The sequence below is a fragment of the Hyla sarda genome, chromosome 2 (assembly GCF_029499605.1).
Source record: "Hyla sarda isolate aHylSar1 chromosome 2, aHylSar1.hap1, whole genome shotgun sequence".
Taxonomy (NCBI): domain Eukaryota; kingdom Metazoa; phylum Chordata; class Amphibia; order Anura; family Hylidae; genus Hyla; species Hyla sarda.
Window position 1 is genome coordinate 84,534,471 of NC_079190.1, and position 23,308 is coordinate 84,557,778.

The following is a 23,308-nucleotide window of genomic DNA, read 5'->3' on the forward strand; positions in this document are numbered from 1 at the left end:
TATCCTAGCCCAATCCTCTCTATCTTACCTGCATTCGGTAGCCGCCCCTACCATCTGACGTGCATCAGGAATCTCACCTGGACTACACATCAGATGATCTACAGGGATGCGCCCGCATACAACCAGGTCATGGGGTTCAGTGACGTGCTACTCCACGCCTCATTTTCATTTAAGTTGTCTAGCAACTGGTGAGCTTGCGTGTCAAGTGTAAGGTACGTGAAGGTGCACAGTTGGTACACACAATCTTACATATAGAGAGTGGAGGGCACTACATACAGGCCCTAGAACAAGACTCCTCCCTGGTCATAAAAACATCTGATAAAGGTGGAAATATTGTTATTGTGACCAGGGAGGAATATAAGGATATGTGCCTAGACATACTTAAACACCACGACTGTTACAACCAGCTTCAAAGGGGGGGCGTGGCCTGGGTAAGGAGCCTGCTGCACGCATGTAGCTGAGCTCCTGTGACTGCAAGACTTCAAAGCATCACAAAACAGGCATTTAACCTCGGATGTATATCAAATCTGTTCTGGGGACTCAGGAAGAACTAAGGAACATACCTACCAATTTTGGGCTGAATGGGCCACACTCTTAAATCCTGCGCTATGTAATGACCCAGGCAGAGTGTACAAGCATAGCTCCAGCCGGCTGGGGCTACGGAGCTCGGCGCTGATAACAGAGGAGGACTGAGGGGCAGCTAAGAGAAGAGAGACAAAACCAAGGGATCACCTTGAAAACCGTGAGTCCATCTGTAACGCCGAGCGCTCCGGGTCCCGCTTCTTCCCCGGAGCGCTCGCAGCGTTACACTCCTGCTTGCAGCGCCCCGGTCAGACTCGCTGACCGGGAGCGCTGCTTTGTGTTTCTCGGCGGGGATACGATCCCCGCGGTGGGTCGTGCCCGCCCGCGGGTCACATCCCGTGTCACTCACCGGCCCCATCCTCCTGCTCAGTCCCGGAGCACGGCCCCACTCTCTATGGCGCGCGCGACGGGTCTCTCAGATTTAAAGGGCAGTGCACCATTAATTGGTGCCTGGCTCAATTAGTTCCAATCACTCCCTACACTATAAAAAAAACACTTCCCCTTCCTGTCCCTGCCGGATCTTGTTGCCTAGTGCCCTGAGAAAGATTTCTGTGTGTTTCCAAGCCTGTGTATCCAGACCTTTGCCATTGCCCCTGACTACGAACCTTTGCCGCCTGCCTTGACCTCTTGCTACGTCCAACCTTGCCCTCACTTATCCTTGTGTACTACGCCTATCTCAGCTGTTAGTGAGGTTGAGTCGCTATCGGGGGATACGACCTGGGAGTTACCGCCACAGCAAGTCCATCCCGCCTTGCGCCGGGCTCTGGTGAAAACCAGTAACTTCTTAGAACCGGTCCCCTGGTACGGCCCACGCCATCGCCTCACTAACACAGAGGATCCACTACCCGCTTCCAGTCTGGTTCCTGACACCATCCCTCTATCCTCCCAGTGCTAAGCCCGAGGAATAATCTACTGTGAAGCGGCGCTCCGCTCTGGGTGCCATTTTACCTCAGGAGCTCCGGACCTCTACATTGCAGCGCTCCGCTCAGCAGCCTTACACGCCTGGAATGAAAGTAAGTGCAGAGAAGTTCTCACACTTTCCTGAGAAGCTCTACATGCCATCAATGCATAATAACCCTGTAACTCACCGCCACTAACTTAGGGAACCTCCGGTGCTCTCCTGTGTCATTACAGTCTCTCCTGTGTCATTACAGTCAGCACTACAGGGATAGACGTGCTGCCACCATTACACTTCTTCCTTCAGGCCCCCTGCACAGACACCATTTTACTGTCATTGTTAAAAACTTTTCATATATTGCAGGACTCATTCTAATATGACATTTCACAATATACACCTGTTAAAAAATTTTTTATTTTCACCTGAAATTCAAGCTCAAAATAGCCACCACTAGGGGTCGCCTGTCTTTTAGCCAGACAGACTAGTCTAGATTTTACAGCATACTGGATACCGGCCATAAAGCATACCGGTACCCAGTATAGGAGATTTCTATTGTGTATGCAAAACTACAGATAAAGGATGTGTGGACATGCTGGGAGCTGTAGTTTTAAAACAACTGGAGGCAACACTGCTCTAACACAGTTATTTACAAACATTGCAGCTTCAGTTGTTACTAAACTACAACTCCCAGCATGCTGAAATAGTCAAAGCTTTCTCGGACTCCTGAATGATAAAGAAGTTGATCAAACTTTCAGGAGTCTGTGAAAGATGAATGACACACATAGTGACAGCTATGCTGATTAGCATCCAGCTTTACTAGGAGAAGATAAAACATGTTTTCATAAAAATGCTGTACTTTTATCTAAAAAATCCTTGCACTAATTTTATAAAGATCTATTCTTATATTTATACATTTTATCCTGTTATGAATTCACCATAATGTCTTCTGATTACTGCAGGCAAGCTCCAAGTATCTTCCTCTGACACATGACACAGCATAAAACCAGAGAGGAAAGGGTTACAGAGTAGAGAGTACTGATTGGCTGACTGCACAGGCTTGCTCCTGTGAGGGAGACAGACTGACACGCCCCCTCCAGTCTGCAGAATGAAAAAGTAACTCACCAGCAGATAAATACTTATATCTCTGGATATATAGGTCCGAGACACATAAAAATTATATGCACATGATCAGGATTGGGTCCTGAGTAACATATCACTTTTTTTCTTCTTTTTTTTTTTTTTGCACTATGACAGCTATGCTTTAACTAAGGAGCATACACACAGCTGCTCTTTTCCTCTCTACTGCGTGGATCTGCAATATTTTATGTTCTTTATAGCAAGGGTGCTGCTGTCCTTTTACATAGCACATGATAATAGTCTACTTTCTAAAGAAGTCCATTTACCAAGATTCCTGTATGATTAATGTATACCTGCATGGGTCTGCCCTATCTCTGAGCTCCTTATAAGCTGGAAAACTGTAATTACTCGGCACTAAACAAGTCAACTCAGCTCATTCTCAAACAGTATTAAACCTATCACTGCTCTTACAATGTTGAAGTGTAAATTATATGGGATTACCATACCTTGGACTATTCACCTTTCTGGAACTGTTCTTTCTTTGCGTTGTACAAGATAACATATATCACTCTCAAACTATTTTGAATACATTAATGTTCTTGCATAATTAAGATGTAAAAACGCATGGGACTGCTATTCATTTAAGCTTCTCCTAAGCTAGAGATTTGGACTCACTCTGAACTGTACAAGTCAGCTCAAACCATTCTAAAACAGACCCTAAAAGTCACCTCTCACACCATTACCATTATTGATGATCTGACAGGATAGATGGTACCCTGTTGACTCAGATTTGCTTTACAGCTTTCTGTAACCCTACAGCAAGAAATTTAAATATAAATCTCACCGCCTGGTAAACCACCCAGCAGTTCAAACTTCAAGTCTGGAAACAGCTGCTGACCCCTGATAAAGTGACCACTGCAAGACAACACTTATTCTATCTCAAGATCCAAACAGAACTGATTACCCTCTAATCCACAAATAATACTAAGAGACTTTACTGTTCTGCTTCCATTCCAGGCTTCCTTGTCATCCCTCTGTTAAATCGAACACGAAATATGTCAAATACAAGGATCGCAAAGAAAAACGAATCTTCCAATAAAATGGAAAAAGTAGAACAAGATGGAATATTCCAAACCAATTCTTATAAAAAAGAAATTCCTCTAACAGATACAGCAATAGAACTCAACCTTCAAGATATCTCAATACACCATTACCACAGAGAATAAGAGTTGCTCACATTGACCAATCTGAAGATACAGATCTTCCATTGTCAAATAGATACTCTGCTTTACATGATACCATCCATGAAAAATTTGAAGAAAATGAAACCTCATCAATTACTTCTTCCCCATCAGGGAGCCCAGAAAAGAAGAAAAAAAAAAAGAAAAAAAAGAAAAAAAGGTCTTTCCAAAACGAATACCAAGAAAATGTTTCTAAAAACAATATCCAATCAGATATGGAACCAGATGACCAATTGCAGAACATGCCGGCATCTTCAGACACTGCCACCAAAGTCAAAAATATGCTATTAATGTTAAAACGCCAGATCCAGAAAGACACGAAATCTACAGTGGCAGAGATAAATAAAAATGTGGAAACCTTAGGGGCAAGAGTGGACCACACTGAAAAGAAAATGGGGGAGTGCGTGGTAGCCCACAACAAATTAGCAGACACTCAAGACCTTCTCTGCGATGAAGTAGAGTCCCTAAGAGCCAAATTCATCGACTTAGAAGACAGACACAGACGGAGCAACCTAAAGTTTGGAGGTGTCCCAGAAAATATCTCTAACCCTGAAATCATTCCATACTTGCAAACTATGTTTAAAAGTTTGGTTCCGGGCTATTCAGACATCGAACTCACTATAGACAGGGCACATCAGTTGCCCAAACCAAAAAGTCTGCCTGATTCAGCTCCAAGAGATGTCATAGCAAGACTTTTATTCTTTCAAACAGAAAAAAATATCCTAGCGGTAAATAGGAAAGTGGGTTCCTTACCAGACCCATATAAAGGAATTTCAATATACATAGACCTATTACTGTCTACCTTAGCAGCAAGAAGGAATTTTTCCCCTATAACCACAGCATTGAGAAGAATCCGCTTCAACTACAGATGGGGATTTCCGACGAAGATCATTGTGATGAGGAGTGGTATTAATCATATTCTCACCTGTCCCGGCAAAGCAAAAGAAACTTTGGAACAGTGGAACATAACAGTTGGCCCCTCCCCATTCCCATCATTGAAAGAAAATCAATCCTTGTAACAAACTACAGAACCAATCTGAACCCGTGGTAATGATGTCCAGCTAGATATCCACCTTATGAAGTCACTACCCATGTCGAATTCTTCTTCCCTTTTGATGCAAGCTCACCCCGACTTGCTCATGTTGACTCAGCTCTGTATTGTTATCTACCTCTTTATTTTAGTTCTCCTGTTCTATTGGTATAATAACCGCTATTGTACTTACGTTTTGTTCTCTCCATTTTCTCTATGCTTACTTGGGCTATTCCGGTATGATGTCTGCAGAATGAGGTCCGAGTTGCTTAGCCATCTAAGATTGAAAATGCTACATTCCATGTTCCCAAAGGTACTGTCCATTAAAATAGACCTCTCCTACACAAACAGCCCTCCTACACAGATAGATGATGCTTACATTTTATGGCCATAATGTTAGGGGCTTAAACTCACATAAACCTAGAACTTTCCTATGGAATGACATTCGGGAATCTAATGCAGATATAATCTGTATTCAAGAGACACACATCAGAGATCAAGATAGCAATACATTTAAATATAAATATTTTCCAAATAAATTCATGTCCTGCGCTCCTACAAAGAGAGCTGGTACCATGATATTGGTTAAAGATACTGTGACGTTTCATAAGAAACAAACAGAAATAGACCCATTAGGTCGCTTTGTTGTCGTATCCTGTACAATCAATAACAAAGACTACACAATAGCATCAGTATATGCTCCAAACTCAGGCCAAATAAGGTTTTTAAATAAGCTGATGAAAAAAATCTATAGGATCAAACAAGGGAAACTAATAATATGCGGTGACTTAAATTTAACAAATTACTTTAAAGTAGACTCTAATTCCCAGAGCACAAGAACAGTCCTGACACTTAACAAGTGATTGTTTAATGAGGGTCTATTTGACATTTGGAGATGCAAACATGAAGTGGAGAGGGATTACACCTTCTACTCTCAGACACACAAGTCTTACTCAAGAATTGATTATTTTTTAACCACAATACATACAATTCCTGATGTTATATCTATTGGAAATATAACATGGGCTGGTCATACCCCATTATCTCTGATCATCTCCACACCTGATTTTCCAAAGAATACATTTATTTGGAGAAACAACCCCTACATTATGAACCTACCAGAGGTCAAAAGCAAACTCCTAAGAAACTTAACTGAATTTTTTAAGCTTAATGAGGGACATTTACTAAGGGGTTTAGTCCGGTTTTTCTTACTATATTTGTCGCAAAAATGTCGCTATTGCGCCTACGTGGTTTTCTGTGCGACTTTACATCGGCAGAGCTAGAAGTGCATTTTTTTTTTCCCGCCGTTTTTTAGTAAGATTTCAAATTTGACTTGCAGTGGTCATGTATTTATTATGTGCGACAGTCGCAAAAAAGTCGCAGGAAGGTAAAAACTTGACTAAATGTACCCCACCAAAGTCTTGGCTTACCCAACTAACATATTTAGCAGAAAAATGAACATTACACTTTTGTAAAGTTATTTTTGCTCTAAACTGTTTGTGGTAGTTTTTCAGGCCTTACTCGACTGTTTTTTTTAACTAAATTGTTAGAGTTTAACCCATTCTCATGAACTCCCAATGAAAACACAATCCTTTGCTTTTTCAAAAAAAAACATTTTTTATTAAACAGGCAATGGTTTTGCATAACTTAAACAATGTGAAAGACACCAATGGATGAACCCCACATCCTCAATTTACAACTTGTTAGGCGACTATAACATATAGTTCCGTGGGCAGGTGATGGCCATGTGCAAAATGTCAGGTTGCAAGTTTGGGTCAAATATGGTTCCTCACAAGATTTTTGCATTTTCTCAACCACTAACCAATTAGCAGGTGTGTGTTAAACTTGCATAGTTTGAATGTTTTGTTTAAATTGCCTAGAACCATGGTTATTGTATCAACCCTTTGGTAACCCGACGCATAGTGGTTAATGTTCCTATGCTTAGCTAACTGCACACTACTAAGTTGGATAAATTGTTTAACCCTTACATTAGTGCCTTAATTTGCACCGTAAAGATGTAAACTCCTTTTTGACCTTGTAGGTCGGTTTATCATCCTTCTTTTTTTAAAAACATTTACATTAGAAAAACTATTTTTTTGTTTAATAACACAAAATCCGAACAAGTCTAAATTTGTTACATTTTGGATTTTAACCCCTTAAGGACGCAGGACGTAAATGTACGTCCTGGTGCGGTGGTACTTAACGCACCAGGACGTACATTTACGTCCTAAGCATAACCGCGGGCATCGGAGCGATGCCCGTGTCATGCGCGGCTGATCCCGGCTGCTGATCGCAGCCAGGGACCCGCCGGCAATGGCCGACGCCCGCGATCTCGCGGGCGTCCGCCATTAACCCCTCAGGTGCCGGGATCAACACAGATCCCGGCATCTGCGGCAGTGCGCGATTTGAATGAATGATCGGATCGCCCGCAGCGCTGCTGCGGGGATCCGATCATTCATAACGCCGCACGGAGGTCCCCTCTCCTTCCTCCGTGCGGCTCCCGGCGTCTCCTGCTCTGGTCTGTGATCGAGCAGACCAGAGCAGAAGATGACCGAAAACACTGATCTGTTCTATGTCCTATACATAGAACAGATCAGTATTAGCAATCATGGTATTGCTATGAATAGTCCCCTATGGGGACTATTCAAGTGTAAAAAAAATGTAAAAAAATTTAAAAGTAAAAGTTAAAAAAAAGTGAAAAATCCCCTCCCCCAATAAAAAAGTAAAACGTCCGTTTTTTCCTATTTTACCCCCAAAAAGCGTAAATTTTTTTTTATGGACATATTTGGTATCGCCGCGTGCGTAAATGACGAACTATTAAAATAAAATGTTAATGATCCCGTACGGTTAACGGCGTGAACGAAAAAAAAAAAGTCCAAAATTCCTACTTTTTTAATACATTTTATTTTAAAAAAATTATAAAAAATGTATTAAAAGTTTTTTATATGCAAATGTGGTATAAAAAAAAAGTAAAGATCATGGCGCAAAAAATGAGCCCCCATACCGCCACTTATACGGAAAAATAAAAAAGTTATAGGTCATCAAAATAAAGGGATTATAAACGTACTTGTTACGCCGAGCGCTCCGGGTCCCCGTTCCTCCCCGGAGCGCTCGCCTCATCTTCGTTGTTGCAGCGCCCCGGTCAGATCCACTGACCGGGTGCGCTGCGGTCCCGCCTTCAGCCGGGGTGCGATTCGCGATGCGGGTAGCGCCCGCTCGCGATGCGCACCCCGGTCCCCGTACCTGACTCGCTCTCCCTCGGTCCTGTCCCGGCGCGCGCGGCCCCGCTCCCTAGGGCGCGCGCGCGCCGGGTCTCTGCGATTTAAAGGGCCAGTGCACCAATGATGGTGCCTGGCCCAATCTTCCCAATTAGCTTATTGTGTTCACCTGTGCACTTCCCTATATCTAGTCACTTCCCCTGCACTCCCTTGCCGGATCTTGTTGCACTTGTGCCTAGTGAAAGCATTCCTTGTCTGTTCCTAGTCCGTGTTCCTGACCTCCTGCCGTTGCCCCTGACTACGATCCTTGCCGCCTGCCCCCGACCTTCTGCTACGTCCGACCTTGCTTCTGCCTACTCCATTGTACCGCGCCTATCTTCAGCATCTTCAGCAGCCAGAGAGGTGAGCCGTTGCTAGTGGATACGACCTGGTCACTACCGCCGCAGCAAGACCATCCCGCTTTGCGGCGGGCTCTGGTGAAAACCTGTAGTGGCTTAGAACCGGTCCACTAGCGCGGTCCACGCCATCCCTCTCTGGCACAGGGGATCCACTACCTGCCAGCCGGCATCGTGACAGTAGATCCGGCCATGGATCCCGCTGAGGTTCCCCTGCCAGCTGTCTCTGATATCGCCCGACAGGTCGCCCATCTAACCCACCAGCTGTCGGAAGTGTCCACCATTTTGCACCAACATCCCCTGCCAGTTGCCTCTGATATCGCCCGACAGGTCGCCCTTCTAACCCACCAGCTGTCGGAAGTGTCCACCATGGTGCGCCAACATTCGCAACTTCTTCAGCAATCATCTCCTCCGCCAGCTCCTGCACCTCCTCCGCAGCGAGTGGCCACTCCTAGCCTCTGCCTGTCCTTGCCGGACAAATTTAATGGGGACTCTAAGTATTGCCGTGGCTTTCTTTCGCAATGTTCCCAGCACTTGGAGATGATGTCGGACCAGTTTCCTACTGAAAGGTCTAAGGTGGCTTTCGTGTTCTGCCTTCTGTCTGGAAAAGCCCTGTCATGGGCCGCACCGCTCTGGGACCGCAATGACCCCGTCACTGCCTCTGTACACTCCTTCTTCTCGGAAATTCGAAGTGTCTTTGAGGAACCTGCCCGAGCTTCTTCAGCCGAGATTGCCCTGCTGAACCTGGTCCAGGGTGTTTCTTCCGTTGGCGAGTACGCCATTCAGTTCCGTGCTCTTGCTTACGAGTTGTCCTGGAATAGTGAGACTCTCTGCGCGACCTTTAAAAAAGGCCTATCCAGCAACATTAAAGATGTTCTGGCCGCACGAGAGACTCCTGCTGACCTACATGAACTCATTCATCTAGCCACTCGCATTGACATGCGTTCTTCCGGATGGCGTCTGGAGCTCCGCCTGGATATGGACTTTGTTCGCACGAAGCGTTTTTTCTCTCCGGCTCCTCTCTCCTCTGGTCCTCTGCAATCTGTTCCTGTGCTTCCCGCCGCGGAGGCTATGCATGTTGACCGGTCTTGCTTGACACCTCAAGAGAGGACACGAAGCCGCATGGAGAATCTTTGCCTGTACCATGCCGGTACCGAACACTTCCTGAAGGATTGTCCTATCCGTCCTCCCCGCCTGGAAAGACGCACGCTGACTCCGCACGAAGGTGACACAGTTCTTGATGTCAACTCTGCTTCTCCACGCCTTACTGTGCCTGTGCGGATATCTGCCTCTACTTTCTCCTTCTCTACTATGCTCTTCTTGGATTCCGGATCTGCAGGAAAATTTTTTTTGGCCTCTCTCATCAACAGGTTCTACGTTCCTGTGACCAGTCTCGTACGTTTCCACACAGAACCCCTCCTAATTTGCATCGGACCTCTTCATGGAAAAATCGAGTTTTTTTTTCTCAGGTTCTTTGGCCCCAAGAAGAGGGGGAGACCCAAGGGGGGGGGGTACTGTTACGCCGAGCGCTCCGGGTCCCCGTTCCTCCCCGGAGCGCTCGCCTCATCTTCGTTGTTGCAGCGCCCCGGTCAGATCCACTGACCGGGTGCGCTGCGGTCCCGCCTTCAGCCGGGGTGCGATTCGCGATGCGGGTAGCGCCCGCTCGCGATGCGCACCCCGGTCCCCGTACCTGACTCGCTCTCCCTCGGTCCTGTCCCGGCGCGCGCGGCCCCGCTCCCTAGGGCGCGCGCGCGCCGGGTCTCTGCGATTTAAAGGGCCAGTGCACCAATGATGGTGCCTGGCCCAATCTTCCCAATTAGCTTATTGTGTTCACCTGTGCACTTCCCTATATCTAGTCACTTCCCCTGCACTCCCTTGCCGGATCTTGTTGCACTTGTGCCTAGTGAAAGCATTCCTTGTCTGTTCCTAGTCCGTGTTCCTGACCTCCTGCCGTTGCCCCTGACTACGATCCTTGCCGCCTGCCCCCGACCTTCTGCTACGTCCGACCTTGCTTCTGCCTACTCCATTGTACCGCGCCTATCTTCAGCATCTTCAGCAGCCAGAGAGGTGAGCCGTTGCTAGTGGATACGACCTGGTCACTACCGCCGCAGCAAGACCATCCCGCTTTGCGGCGGGCTCTGGTGAAAACCTGTAGTGGCTTAGAACCGGTCCACTAGCGCGGTCCACGCCATCCCTCTCTGGCACAGGGGATCCACTACCTGCCAGCCGGCATCGTGACAGTACTAATTTGGTTAAAAAGTTTGTGATTTTTTTTAAGCGCAACAATAATATAAAAGTATGTAATAATGGGTATCATTTTAATCGTACTGACCCTCAGAATAAAGAACACACGTCATTTTTACCATAAATTGTACGGCGTGAAAACGAAACCTTCCAAAATGAGCAAAATTGCGTTTTTCGTTTTAATTTCCCCACAAAAATAGTGATTTTTGGTTGCGCCATACATTTTATGATATAATGAGTTATGTCATTACAAAGGACAACTGGTCGCGCAAAAAACAAGCCCTCATACTAGTCTGTGGATGAAAATATAAAAGAGTTATGATTTTTAGAAGGCGAGGAGGAAAAAATGAAAACGTAAAAATTAAATTGTCTGAGTCCTTAAGGCCAAAATGGGCTGAGTCCTTAAGGGGTTAAAACAATTGGAGTTGACATATGTTTCCCATCTTAAATAAGTTTATCCAGGCAAATGTTTTTGGGCCCACTGTGGCCGGGCAGTAAATTGAAAATTAAAAAGAAAATTGAAGCAGAGGGGGGATTTAAGCCAGGAAGGGGGGGGGGGGGGGGGGGATGAAAGAGGGACAGGATGGGGGAATCGAAGCAGGAGGGGTTAATGGAAAGGGAAGTGTGTTTGTAATGGAAGCAGGGGGGAAATGAAGGCACAGGGGGAGAGAATGGAAAGATGGGCAGGATGGGGTGAAAGGCAGGAGAAGGGGGGGAAGGAAGCAGGGGATAATGGGATAAAGGGCATGATGGGGTGATTGAAAGGAGCAGAAGAATGGGCTTAATGGAAAAGCAGTGGGGGGAATGGAAGCGTGGGGGGGGGTGAATAAAGGAGGGGCAGGATGGGGTGAATAGAAGGGGCAGAAGTGTTTAATGGGTGCCGGGGGGTAGTGGAAGCATGAGGAAAAATGGAAAGAGGGGCAGGATGTGGAGAATGGAAGGAGCAGGGGGTAATGAAAGTAGGGGGTGAATGCAAGCAAGGGGGGGGGGGGGAAAGAAGGAGCGGGGGAACAATAGAAGCAAGGTGGGTTCTGCAAGGTACCATAGTTTCATTTAGATAAGCAATGCAGACAAAAACCTTAGATTCAAAACGTGATAACCCTACCTACCTCATCAACCGAAACCTCCATCTCAGGATCCGTGTAGTTCTTCTTTTTAACTGCGCGCACATGCTGCATTACGCCAGCAACAGAACATTCGCCATCTGGAACCTCGGAGGAAGCTTGAAAGGAAGAGCCAGCATCCATATCCTGACTTGCAGTAGCGCCAGACATGCTTTCTAACATTACCTCGGCAACTGAAGGTTGCCTAACATTATGGGTTTTGGACCTCCGTTTGCCACTTGTTTGAGCCATTACTTTGAAAATCTAGTGTAATGACTCTGATTGGTGTGAAAAGCCTGACAGCAAGTCAAAAACCAAAGTTCCTGTGAGAAAGCTAGCAGCCAGACCTCTTCAGACAGCAGGAACTACGAATTGACTATTAATTCTACTACCTGAAGTAAATTTCCCGCTTTTGCCTACGTGCGACAAATTTACTAACACCGTGTGGCAATTTAGTAAATTTGTCGCATGTAAGCAAAAAGCAAGTCGAAAAAACCAGGGTAAAAAACAGGCTACATAGTCAAACAATAGTAGGTACTACTAGAGAGAGCTCAACCCTCTGGAACGCACATAAAGCTTATGCTAGAGGGATACTAATCCAAGAAACTGCTAGATATAACAAAAACACGAAAGAAAACATCAATACAACCCTCCAATCAATAGCAAATCTAGAATTCCAAGACAAATTGAACCATTCCCAGAACACAGAAATAAATACAAAACTAAAAGCAGCCAGGATAAAATTAATAGAGTTATTATCTGCAAAATTTTACAAACAGATTAAAAAACTCAAATACAATTATTATTGTAATTACAATAAGGCCTCCTCATTGATGGCCATGAGAGTAAAAGGTATCAACACAAAAGCTAGAATCTCCCACCTAATTCACCCACAAACAAAATAAAAAATACAAAACCCACAAAATATAGCAGATTCTTTTAGTAAATATTATGAATCCTTATATAACTTATCAAACGACAACTTAACAACACAACCAGACCCTGACTAAATAGATTCTTTTTTGAAGGAATGTAACCTCCCTCAACTACCCCCGAATTGCATTACTGACCTAAATAACCCTATTACTCCAAAAGAAATATCGGAAGCCATTGCCTCCATGAAACTAAATAAATCCCCCGGACCAGACTGTTTTACGTCAGAATACTATAAGACATTTGAACTTATACTCCTTCCTTGCTTGGAACAATTCTTTAATGAATCTAAATTGAAAGGGAAATTCCCTAAGGAATCATTAGAGGCAACTATAGTGACTCTCCCGAAACCTGGAAGGATCCGACATGGCCATCTAATTTTAGACCTATATCCTTACGAAATAATGATGTGAAACTTTACGCTACAATTTTAGCTAATAGAATCTCATCAGTTCTCTCACATATCATACATGAAGACCAGGTAGGATTTATGATTAATAGACAAGCGAAAAATACTAATCCATGGCTCAAGTATGGATCCGTCCATATACTTATCATTAGATGCAGAGAAAGCTTTCAATAGAATCCACTGGATCTATGCGTCTAAAGCAATTAAATCATTTGGCTTTTCTAAAATCCGTCTTCGCACTATACAGTAACCCGAGTGCCTCAGTCCTTGTAAATGAAATTCTGTCGGTCCTTTTTCAAATAACAATCACTCAATTAAGGGCATCCCTACATCGAAAGACACCCAGAAAATAGGACTATTCGCAGACGACATAATCCTATCCCTGTCTGAACCACTCACTTCTCTCTCGTTGGTACAAGATATTGTTCACAGATTTGGTGAACTCACATACTACAAAATTAATGAACCAAAGTCGAATATTTTAAGCATACATATTGACCCGCATATTAAAGATCAGATAATGAGAGGCTTCTTGTATCAATGGAACCCACCAAAAATGAAATACTTGGGAATAATCTTAAACAAAAACATTTCGTGCATGGTAAAAGTGAATTTCTCCACCCTAAAATCCGATCTTCAATCCTCTTTAGATAAATACACAAAAGGTGAGTGGAGCTGGATGGGTCGCTCCATCACATACAAAATGTTTATTATGCCCAGAGTTCTATATGTTTTGCGATCCCTACCGGTTTATATACCAGCTAAAATATTGAACAGCCTCAACAAACAGATGACAACATTTATTTTGGAACAATCTAAACCCAGAGTTTCCCTGGTAGCACTATAAAAATCCTTTAGACATGGAGGAATGGGACTACCCAATTACCACGCCTATTATAAATCCATTATCATCAGGCAATCCACAGATAGAGATGTCGCGAATTGTTCACCGGCAAACAGTTCCCGGCGAATTTCGCATGTTCACGTTCGCATCGCCGGGCGAACATATGTGAAGTTCGATCCGCCCCCTATACTTTAACATTGCAGTAAACTTTGACCCTGTGAGTCAGAGTCAGCAGACACATTACAGCCAATGAGCAGCAGTCCCTCCCTTCCAGACCCTCCTACCTCTTGCACGGACGCCATTTTAGCCTCATTCAGCATGCTGCAGGCTTAGCAAGTGGAGGGTTAGAGAATCTGCTCCTGCTGTGTATTCAGGGTCCAGGTTGTATTCAGGGTCCAGTTTACTCCTAAAGCACTAGTGTAACATCTTTTTTAAGGACAGCACCCAAAAAAGCCCTTTTTAGGGCTGAAAGATATCAGTCCTGGTTGGGAGGGAATCGCTGGTTAAAAGGGGTACTCCAGAATCAAACTTAAGTTCCTTCAAGCAACGATCTACTACAGTATTCAAATCGCTGAAAGATATCAGTCCGTTAGTCTTGCAACAGCTGGAGGCACCCTGGTTGGGAGGGAACCGCTGGTTAAAAGGGGTACTCCAGAATCAAACTTAAGTTCCTTCAAGCAACTAACTACTACAGTATTCAAAGGGCTGAAAGATATCAGTCCGTGTGTTTTGCAACAGCTGTAGGCACCCTGGTTGGGGACCACTGCTTAAAAGGGGAACTCCGCTGGCAAGCTTTTTTTCTTTAAAGCAACTAACTACTACAGTATTCAAAGAGCTGAAAGATATCAGTCCGTGTGTTTTGCAACAGCTGGAGCACCCTGGTTGGGGACCACTGCATAAAAGGGGAACTCCGCTGGCAAGTTTTTTTGCTCATTGTCACACTAGTGCAAATCACATTAGGTGTGACAGTTGTGCAAATAAAAAAAAAACTTTTTTGGACTGTTAAATAAAATCAGCCGTCACTGTTAGTTCATGTCACAGTTGCCATTTTTCCTGCCTGCAGGGCAAATTGTGTCACCCTAGTGCAAATCACATTAGGTGTGACAGTTGTGCAAATTAAAAAAAAATACCTTTTTTGGCTGTTAAATAAAATCAATCGTCACTGTTAGTTCACGTCACAGTTGCCATTTTTCCTGCCTGCAGGGCAAATTGTTTCACCCTAATGCAAATCATATTAAGTGTGACAGTAGTGTAAATTAAAAAAAAAAAAAACTTTTTTGGCTGTTAAATAAAATCAGCCGTCATTGTTAGTTCACGTCACAGTTGCCATTTTTCCTGCCTGCAGGGCAAATTGTGTCACCCTAGTGAAAATCACATTAGGTGTGACAGTTGTGCAAATAAAATAAAAAAATACCTTTTTTGGCTGTTAAATAAAATCAGTCGTCGCTGTTAGTTCACGTGTCAGTTGCCATTTTTCCTGCCTGCAGGGCAAATTGTGTCACCCTAGTGCAAATCACATTAGGTGTGACAGTTGTGCAAATTAAAAAAAAATACCTTTTTTGGCTGTTAAATAAAATCAGTCGTCACTGTTAGTTCACGTCACAGTTGCCATTTTTCCTGCCTGCTGGTCAAATTGTGTCACCCTAGTGCCAATCACATTAGGTGTGACAGTTGTGGAAATAAAATAAAAAATACCTTTTTTGGCTGTTAAATAAAATCAGTCGTCACTGTTAGTTCACGTCACAGTTGCCATTTTTCTTGCCTGCAGGTCAAATTGTGTCACCCTAGTGCAAATCACATTAGGTGTGACACTTGTGCAAATTTAACCAAAAAATTGACAGGCAGGAGGAAGGCCACCCCGCAGGGGCCGTCGTGGTGCTGGGATTCCCTTTGGCCCTAGAATGGCCAGTGTTCAGAGGCCACGTGAACCCCCAAAGTTCTGAGGTCTTAGTTGACTGGCTATCACAAGACACCCAATCTACTACTAAAGCTTCCGCTCGGAACATTGACGCACCGTCCTTCTCCTCCTCTAGCTTAGCTTCGGGCACCTCTCATGCTACCACTTGCCCGCCTGCCACCACCACCAACACTAGCACCCCAGCAGCTTTACTTGATCCGTCAGAGGAGTTATTTACACATCAGTTTGAAGACATGAGTGATGCAAAACCATTATTGGCAGAGGATGTAGTTAACAGGGATATGTGTCAGGCAGCATTACACACATGGACATTCGGTGTGATGATGATGTTGTACCCGCTGCTGCTTCCTTTCTTGAGGTGTCAGATAACGGTGAAGGTGTTGATGATGACGATGTGTCCGTGGATGCCACGTGGGTGCCCGCTAGAAGAGAAGAAGAGGGGGAAAGTTCAGATGGGGAGACAGAGAGGAGGAGGAGACGAGTTGGAAGCAGGGGGAGGTCGTCGTAAGGAGCTAGTGGCACAGTCAGAGAGCATGCATCGGCACCCGGTGTCAGCCAGATGGGACGCCAATCAACGCATGCTGTTGCAACCACCTGAATGCCGTCATCGCAGAGCTCAGCAGTGTGGCATTTTTTGTGTGTCTGCCTCTGACAACAGCGAGGCCATTTGCAACTTGTGCCAGAAGAGTCATGGGAAGTCCAACACCCACCTAGGCACAACTGCTTTGTGAAGGCACATGATGTCACATCACAAACGCCTATGGGATCAACACGTCAGTACAAGCAGCACACAAAGTCAAAGCCGCCATCCTCCTTCTGGTCCAGCATCTTCAGCCAGGTCAACCACTGCTGCCCTCCTTGCCCCCCTCTCAACCATCCGCCTCTCCGTCTCTCGCCTTGAGCAGTTCCTGCTCATCTGCCCACAGTCAGGTGTCTGTCAAGGAGATGTTTGAGCACAAGAAGACAATGTCTCAAAGTCACCCCCTAGCCCGGCGTCTGACAGCTGGCTTGTCGGAACTGCTAGCCCACCAGCTTTTACCATACAAGCTGGTGGAGTCTGAGGCCTTTAAAAAATTTGTAGCCATTGGGAGTGGAAGGTACTCGGATGAAATTTTTTGGGGACAAAAGGCAATCCCCAACCTTTACTCCATTGTGCAAAAGGAAATTATGGCATGTCTGGCACACAGTGTAGGGGCAAGGGTCCATCTGACCACTGATACCTGGTCTGCAAAGCATGGTCAGGGCAGATATATCACCTACACTGCTCATTGGGTAAACCTGGTGACGGCTGCCAAGCATGGAATGCGTGGCTCTGCAGAGGAGTTGGTGACACCGCCACGACTTGCAGGCAGGCCTGCTGCCACCTCCTCTACTCCTCCTACTCCATCCTCTTCCATAACATCCTCGGCCGAGTCCTCTTCCACTGCTGCGTCTTGCTCCACATCACCGGAACCCCCCCCCCAGCTTCCCAGGTGCTATTCCACATCCTGGATACGGCAGTGTCACGCCATCTTGGGGCTGACTTGCCTCAAAGCGGTGGTTTGTGACAATGGAACAAATTTGTTGGCGGCATTGAGGTTGGGCAAGTTGACACATGTGCCGTGCATGGCACATGTGTGTAATCTGATTGTACAACGCTTTGTGCTCAAGTATCCAGGCTTACAGGATGTCCTGAAGCAGTCTAGGAAGGTGTGTGGCCACTTCAGGCGTTCCTACACGACCATGGTGCACTTGTCAGATATCCAGCGGTGAAACAACATGCCAGTGAGGCACTTGATTTGAGACAGCCCCACACGTTGGAATTCAACACTCCCAATGTTCAGCCGCCTGCTCCAACAAGAAAAAGCCATTAACAAATATTTGTATGACCGGGGTGCTAGGACATCATCTGCGGAGCTGGGAATTTTTTTGCCACGTTACTGGAGGCTCATGCGCAATGCCTGTAGGCTCATGCGTCCTTTTGAGGAGGTGACAAACCTGGTCAGTTGCAATGAAGGCACCATCAGTGACATCATACCGTTTGTTTTCTTCCTGGAGCGTGCCCTGCAAAGAGTGCTGGATCAGGCAGTAGATGAGCGTGAAGAGGAAGAGTTGTGGATACCATTACCACAAGAAACAGCCTTATCAGCATCGCTTGCTGGACCTGCGGCAATGCTGGAAGAGGATTGTGAGGAAGAGGAGTCAGAGGAAGAACGTGGCTTTGAAGAGGAGGAGGAAGACCAACCACAGCAGGCATCCCAGGGTGCTCCGTGTCACCTATCTGGTTCCCGTGGTGTTGTACGTGGCTGGGGGAAAGAAGATTATACCTTCCCTGACATCACTGAGGACGAGGAACGGGACATGAGTAGCTCGGCATCCGTCATCCGTCCTTGTGCAAATGGGGTCTTTCATGCTGTCGTGCCTGTTGAAGGACCCTCGTATAAAAAGGATGAAGGAGAACGACCTGTATTGGGTGTCCACGCTACTAGACCCCCGGTATAAACATAAAGTGCCTGACATGTTACCGCACTACAGCAAGGTGGAAAGGATTCAGCAGGTCCAAAATAAATTAGGAAGTATGCTGTACACAGCCTATAAGGGTCATGTCACAGCACAACAGGGATCTAACAGGGGAAGAGGTAAATGTAATCCTCCTCCTCCTCCCACGAACACGCCGGCAAGGACAGGAAGCTGTACAGACATGCTGTTGATGGAGCACATTTTTAAGTCCTACGCATCGCCACAGCCCTTCAGGGTCCACCCTCAGAGACTACGTGGCCTTAACCGCAGATATTGACACTTTGAGTAGTGATGAACCCCTTGACTACTGGGTGTGCCGGCTTGACCTGTGGCCTGAGCTATCCCAATTTGCGCTCGAACTTCTGGCCTGTCCCACTTCAAGTGTCCTGTCAGAAAGGACCTTCAGTGCAGCAGGAGGTATTGTCACTGAGAAGAGGAGTCACCTTGGTCAAAAAAGTCTGGATTACCTCACCTTTCTTAAGATGAATGAGGGATGGATCCCGAAGGGACTGACACTGGGCAATACATTTGACTGAACAAGGCCTGATAAGATGAGCTGCCTTGGCCTAAAAATGGTCCACACGCTGCTGTATTTTAACTCTGAATGCCGGATGACTTGCGTGACTTATCCGCCACCAACTAAGGTTTAAGCCGTAATGTTTTAGGGCACTTTTTCAGGCCGCTGCTATACCAATACCAAGTTTTCCAGCCAGGTGTACATGCCTAATTTTTCTGGCCTCTGCTGCTGCACTTGTTATGGTGCTGCAATTTTTATGGCCGCTGCTACAGCTGCGACAATACCAAATTTTCCTGCCAGGTGTTCATGCCTAATTTTGCTGACCTCTGCTGCTGCACTTGTTATGGTGCTGCAATTTTTCTGGCTGCTGCTACAGATGCGGCTGCGACAATACCCAATTTTTCATCCATGTGTACACGCCTAATTTTTCTGACCTCTGCTGCTGCAATTGTTATGGTGCTACAATTTTTATGGCCGCTGCTACAGAAGGGGATGCAACAATACCAAATTTTTTAGGCATGTATACATGCCTAATTTTTCAGGTTCTCTCTGCTGACATCTCTGTCCATTTTTGCAACCGTGGATATTAGATGTATGCTAAGGGTAGCATGGTGGCTCAGAGGTTAGCACTGCTGCCTTGCAGCGCTGGGGCCTTGTGTTCAAATCCCACTATGTGCTGCCTAATATGGGGGAATCTTATGTGCAACCTAAAGGGGAGCTTTAACTATGTGCTGCCTAACATGGGGGAATCTAACTATGTGATGCCTAAAGGGGGGATCTAACTATGTGCTGCCTAAAGGGAGGCTCTAACTATGTGCTGCCTAAAATGGAGAAATCTGTGTGCTGTCTAAAGGGGGGAATCTAACTATGTGATGCCTAAAGGGGGGCTCTATGTGCTGCCTAAAGGGGGCTAAAGCATGTTATTCCAAACCATTTAGGAATAATAAGTGATTTATGCCCTTTATGGATTAAAACCAGACTCTGCATCATCTATGTAATTTTCCATGGGAGTTTTGCCATGTATCCCACTCTGGCACGCCACAGTCCAGGTGTTAGTCCCCTTGAAACAACTTTTAAATCACTATTGTGGCCAGAAAGAGTCCCTGTGGGTTTTAAAATTTGCCTGCCCATTGAAGTCAATGGAGGTTCGCCCGGTTCGCGAACTTTTGCGGATGTTCGCGCTCGCGGTTCGCAAACCGAAAATTTTATGTTCGCGACATCACTATCCCTAGAATGGTTAACCCCTTAAGGACTTTTGCACTTTCGTTTTTTCCTCCTTACCTTTTAAAAATCATAACCCTTTCAATTTTCCACCTAAAAATCCATATTATGGCTTATTTTTTGCGTCGCCAATTCTACTTTGCAGTGACATTAGTCATTTTACCCAAAAATGCACGGCGAAACGGAAAAAAAAATCATTGTGCGACAAAATCGAAAAAAAATGCCATTTTGTAACTTTTAGGGGCTTCCGTTTCTACGCAGTGCATATTTCGGTAAAAATTACACCTTATCATTATTCTGTAGGTCCATACGGTTAAAATGATACCCTACTTATATAGGTTTGATTTTGTCGCACGTCTGGAAAAATCATAACTACATGCAGGAAAATTTATCGCCGTGATCTGAAGTTTTTATCGGTATGATTTTTGTTTTGATCGGACTTTTTGATCACTTTTTATTCATTTTTTAATGGTATAAAAAGTGACCAAAATACGCTTTTTTGTACTTTGGAATTTTTTTTGCGCGTACGCCATTGACCGTGCGGTTTAATTAATGATATATTTTTATAGTTCGGACATTTACGCACGCGGCGATACCACATATGTTTATTTATTTTTTTTACACTGTTTTATTTTTTTTATGGGAAAAGGGGGGTGATTCAAACTTTTATTAGGGAAGGGGTTAAATGACCTTTATTAACACTTTTTTTTTACTTTTTTTTTGCAGTGTTATAGGTCCCATAGGGACCTATAACACTGCACACACTGATCTCCTATGCTGATCACAGGCGTGTATTAACACGCCTGTGATCAGCATTATCGGCGCTTGACTGCTCCTGCCTGGATCTCAGGCACGGAGCAGTCATTCGCCGATCAGACACCGAGGTGGCAGGTAAGGGCCCTCCCGGTGTCCGGTCAGTTGTTCGGGACGCCGCGATTTCACCGCGGCGGTCCCGAACAGCCCGACTGAGCAGCCGGGTCACTTTCAGTTTCACTTTAGAAGCGGCGGTCAGCTTTGACCGCCGCTTCTAAAGGGTTAATACCGCACATCCCTGAGATCGGCGATGTGTGGTATTAGCCGCGGGTCCCGCCCGTTGATGAGCACCGGGACCGACGCGATATGATGCAGGATCGCGGCGTGATCCCGCTTCATATCGCGGGAGCCGGCGCAGGACGTAAATATATGTCCTGCTTCGTTAAGGGGTTAATACCCCTAGAGGAACAGAAACCATGGGTTAAGCTTGAATTGAAAATCGCCAGAATAGAGGACTGGGAAACTTTACTATTAAATAAATCACGATTTTGATTACTCAACAGACCTGGGATTCCCCCAACCCTCTTGATAGCGGGCAAAGTCTGGAGTTTGAATACCATAAATATAGACAAAATTGAGGGTACCATGGACTCCTCAATACCACCACAATCCCTCCAACCCTTCCTCCCTAAATTGGACATATTACATTGGAAAGATCTAGGCATTACTTATATCTCCGATATACTTAGAAATAACAAAATACTATCATTTGATGAACTACAGTCTCATTATGAACTATCTGACTCAGATAAAAAAATCTTACAACATCTTACATAAACACCTGCTAAAATTCCTTGACTCTTACTCTAATCTCCCAAAAAGTCTCCACACATGGATTTACGATCCTGTAAAAGAAAAACTTTTATTCTTATTTTAATGAAGATAAATGGTTGAACAAAAATTCGGGAATGGTCAGATGGGAATCCGATCTGGGAAAGTCATTCTCTGAATCTAAATGGCTGAATGCTTTCTCAATGATAAAAAGCAACAGTGTGCACACATTTATGGGAACATCATTGTAAATTTGTTAACAGGTGGCATTACACACCTAAAAAATTATCTCAGATTTTTCCTCATCTATCACCGCTATGCTGGGGGGAGTGTGGAGAACAGGGCTCCTTAAAACATATCTTCCTCACTTGCCCTGACAGATTTCCCTTTATTACAGAAGTAAAGAGTAGGATTTTGAAATTGAACCCTCATTGTTCACAACTTAAGGAAGAACTCCTTTTATTACTTCTGGGTTTGGAAGATTTCCCAAAAAACACTCAAACTCTGATAGTCCATATATGTTTGTCATTTAAAATATTATTAGCCTCCAAATGGAAATCAAGAGAGGTTCCCCACATCAATGAGTTTATAAATACGCTATTAACCAATTATAACTACGAGCTAATACTTTTTATACAAAGGGGAAAAAGAGAAGAATGGATCTCCTTATGGGAATCCTGGATCAAACATTATAAACCCCCATAGATTTCTAGTATCTAAACCAATTATTGTATACAACATGTCTTTACCACACATAAGAGAGAGGTTTCCCAAATGCATAGGACGGCTTGCCCTCGAGACCTTTGACCCTTAGTCCTAATAGCCTGCAGACAATTACTGTCACGATGCCGGCTGGCAGGTAGTGGATCCTCTGTGCCAGAGAGGGATTGGCGTGGACCGTGCTAGTGGACCGGTTCTAAGCCACTACTGGTTTTCACCAGAGCCCGCCGCAAAGCGGGATGGTCTTGCTGCGGCGGTAGTGACCAGGTCGTATCCACTAGCAACGGCTCACCTCTCAGGCTGCTGAAGATAGGCGCGGTACAAGGGAGTAGGCAGAAGCAAGGTCGGACGTAGCAGAAGGTCGGGGCAGGCAGCAAGGATCGTAGTCAGGGGCAACGGCAGAAGGTCTGGAAACACAGGCAAGGAACACACAAGGAACGCTTTCACTGGCACTAAGGCAACAAGATCCGGCAAGGGAGTGCAAGGGAAGTGAGGTAATATAGGGAAGTGCACAGGTGATTACCCTAATTGGAACCACTGCGCCAATCAGCGGCGCAGTGGCCCTTTAAATCGCAGAGACCCGGCGCGCGCGCGCCCTAGGGAGCGGGGCCGCGCGCGCCGGGACAGAACAGACGGGGAGCGAGTCAGGTAGGGGAGCCGGGGTGCGCATCGCGAGCGGGCGCTACCCGCATCGCGAATCGCATCCCGGCTGGCAGCGGGATCGCAGCGCCCCGGGTCAGAGGACGTGACCGGAGCGCTGCAGCGGAGAGAGTGAAGCGAGCGCTCCGGGGAGGAGCGGGGACCCGGAGCGCTCGGCGTAACAGTACCCCCCCCCTTGGGTCTCCCCCTCTTCTTGGAGCCTGAGAACCTGAGGA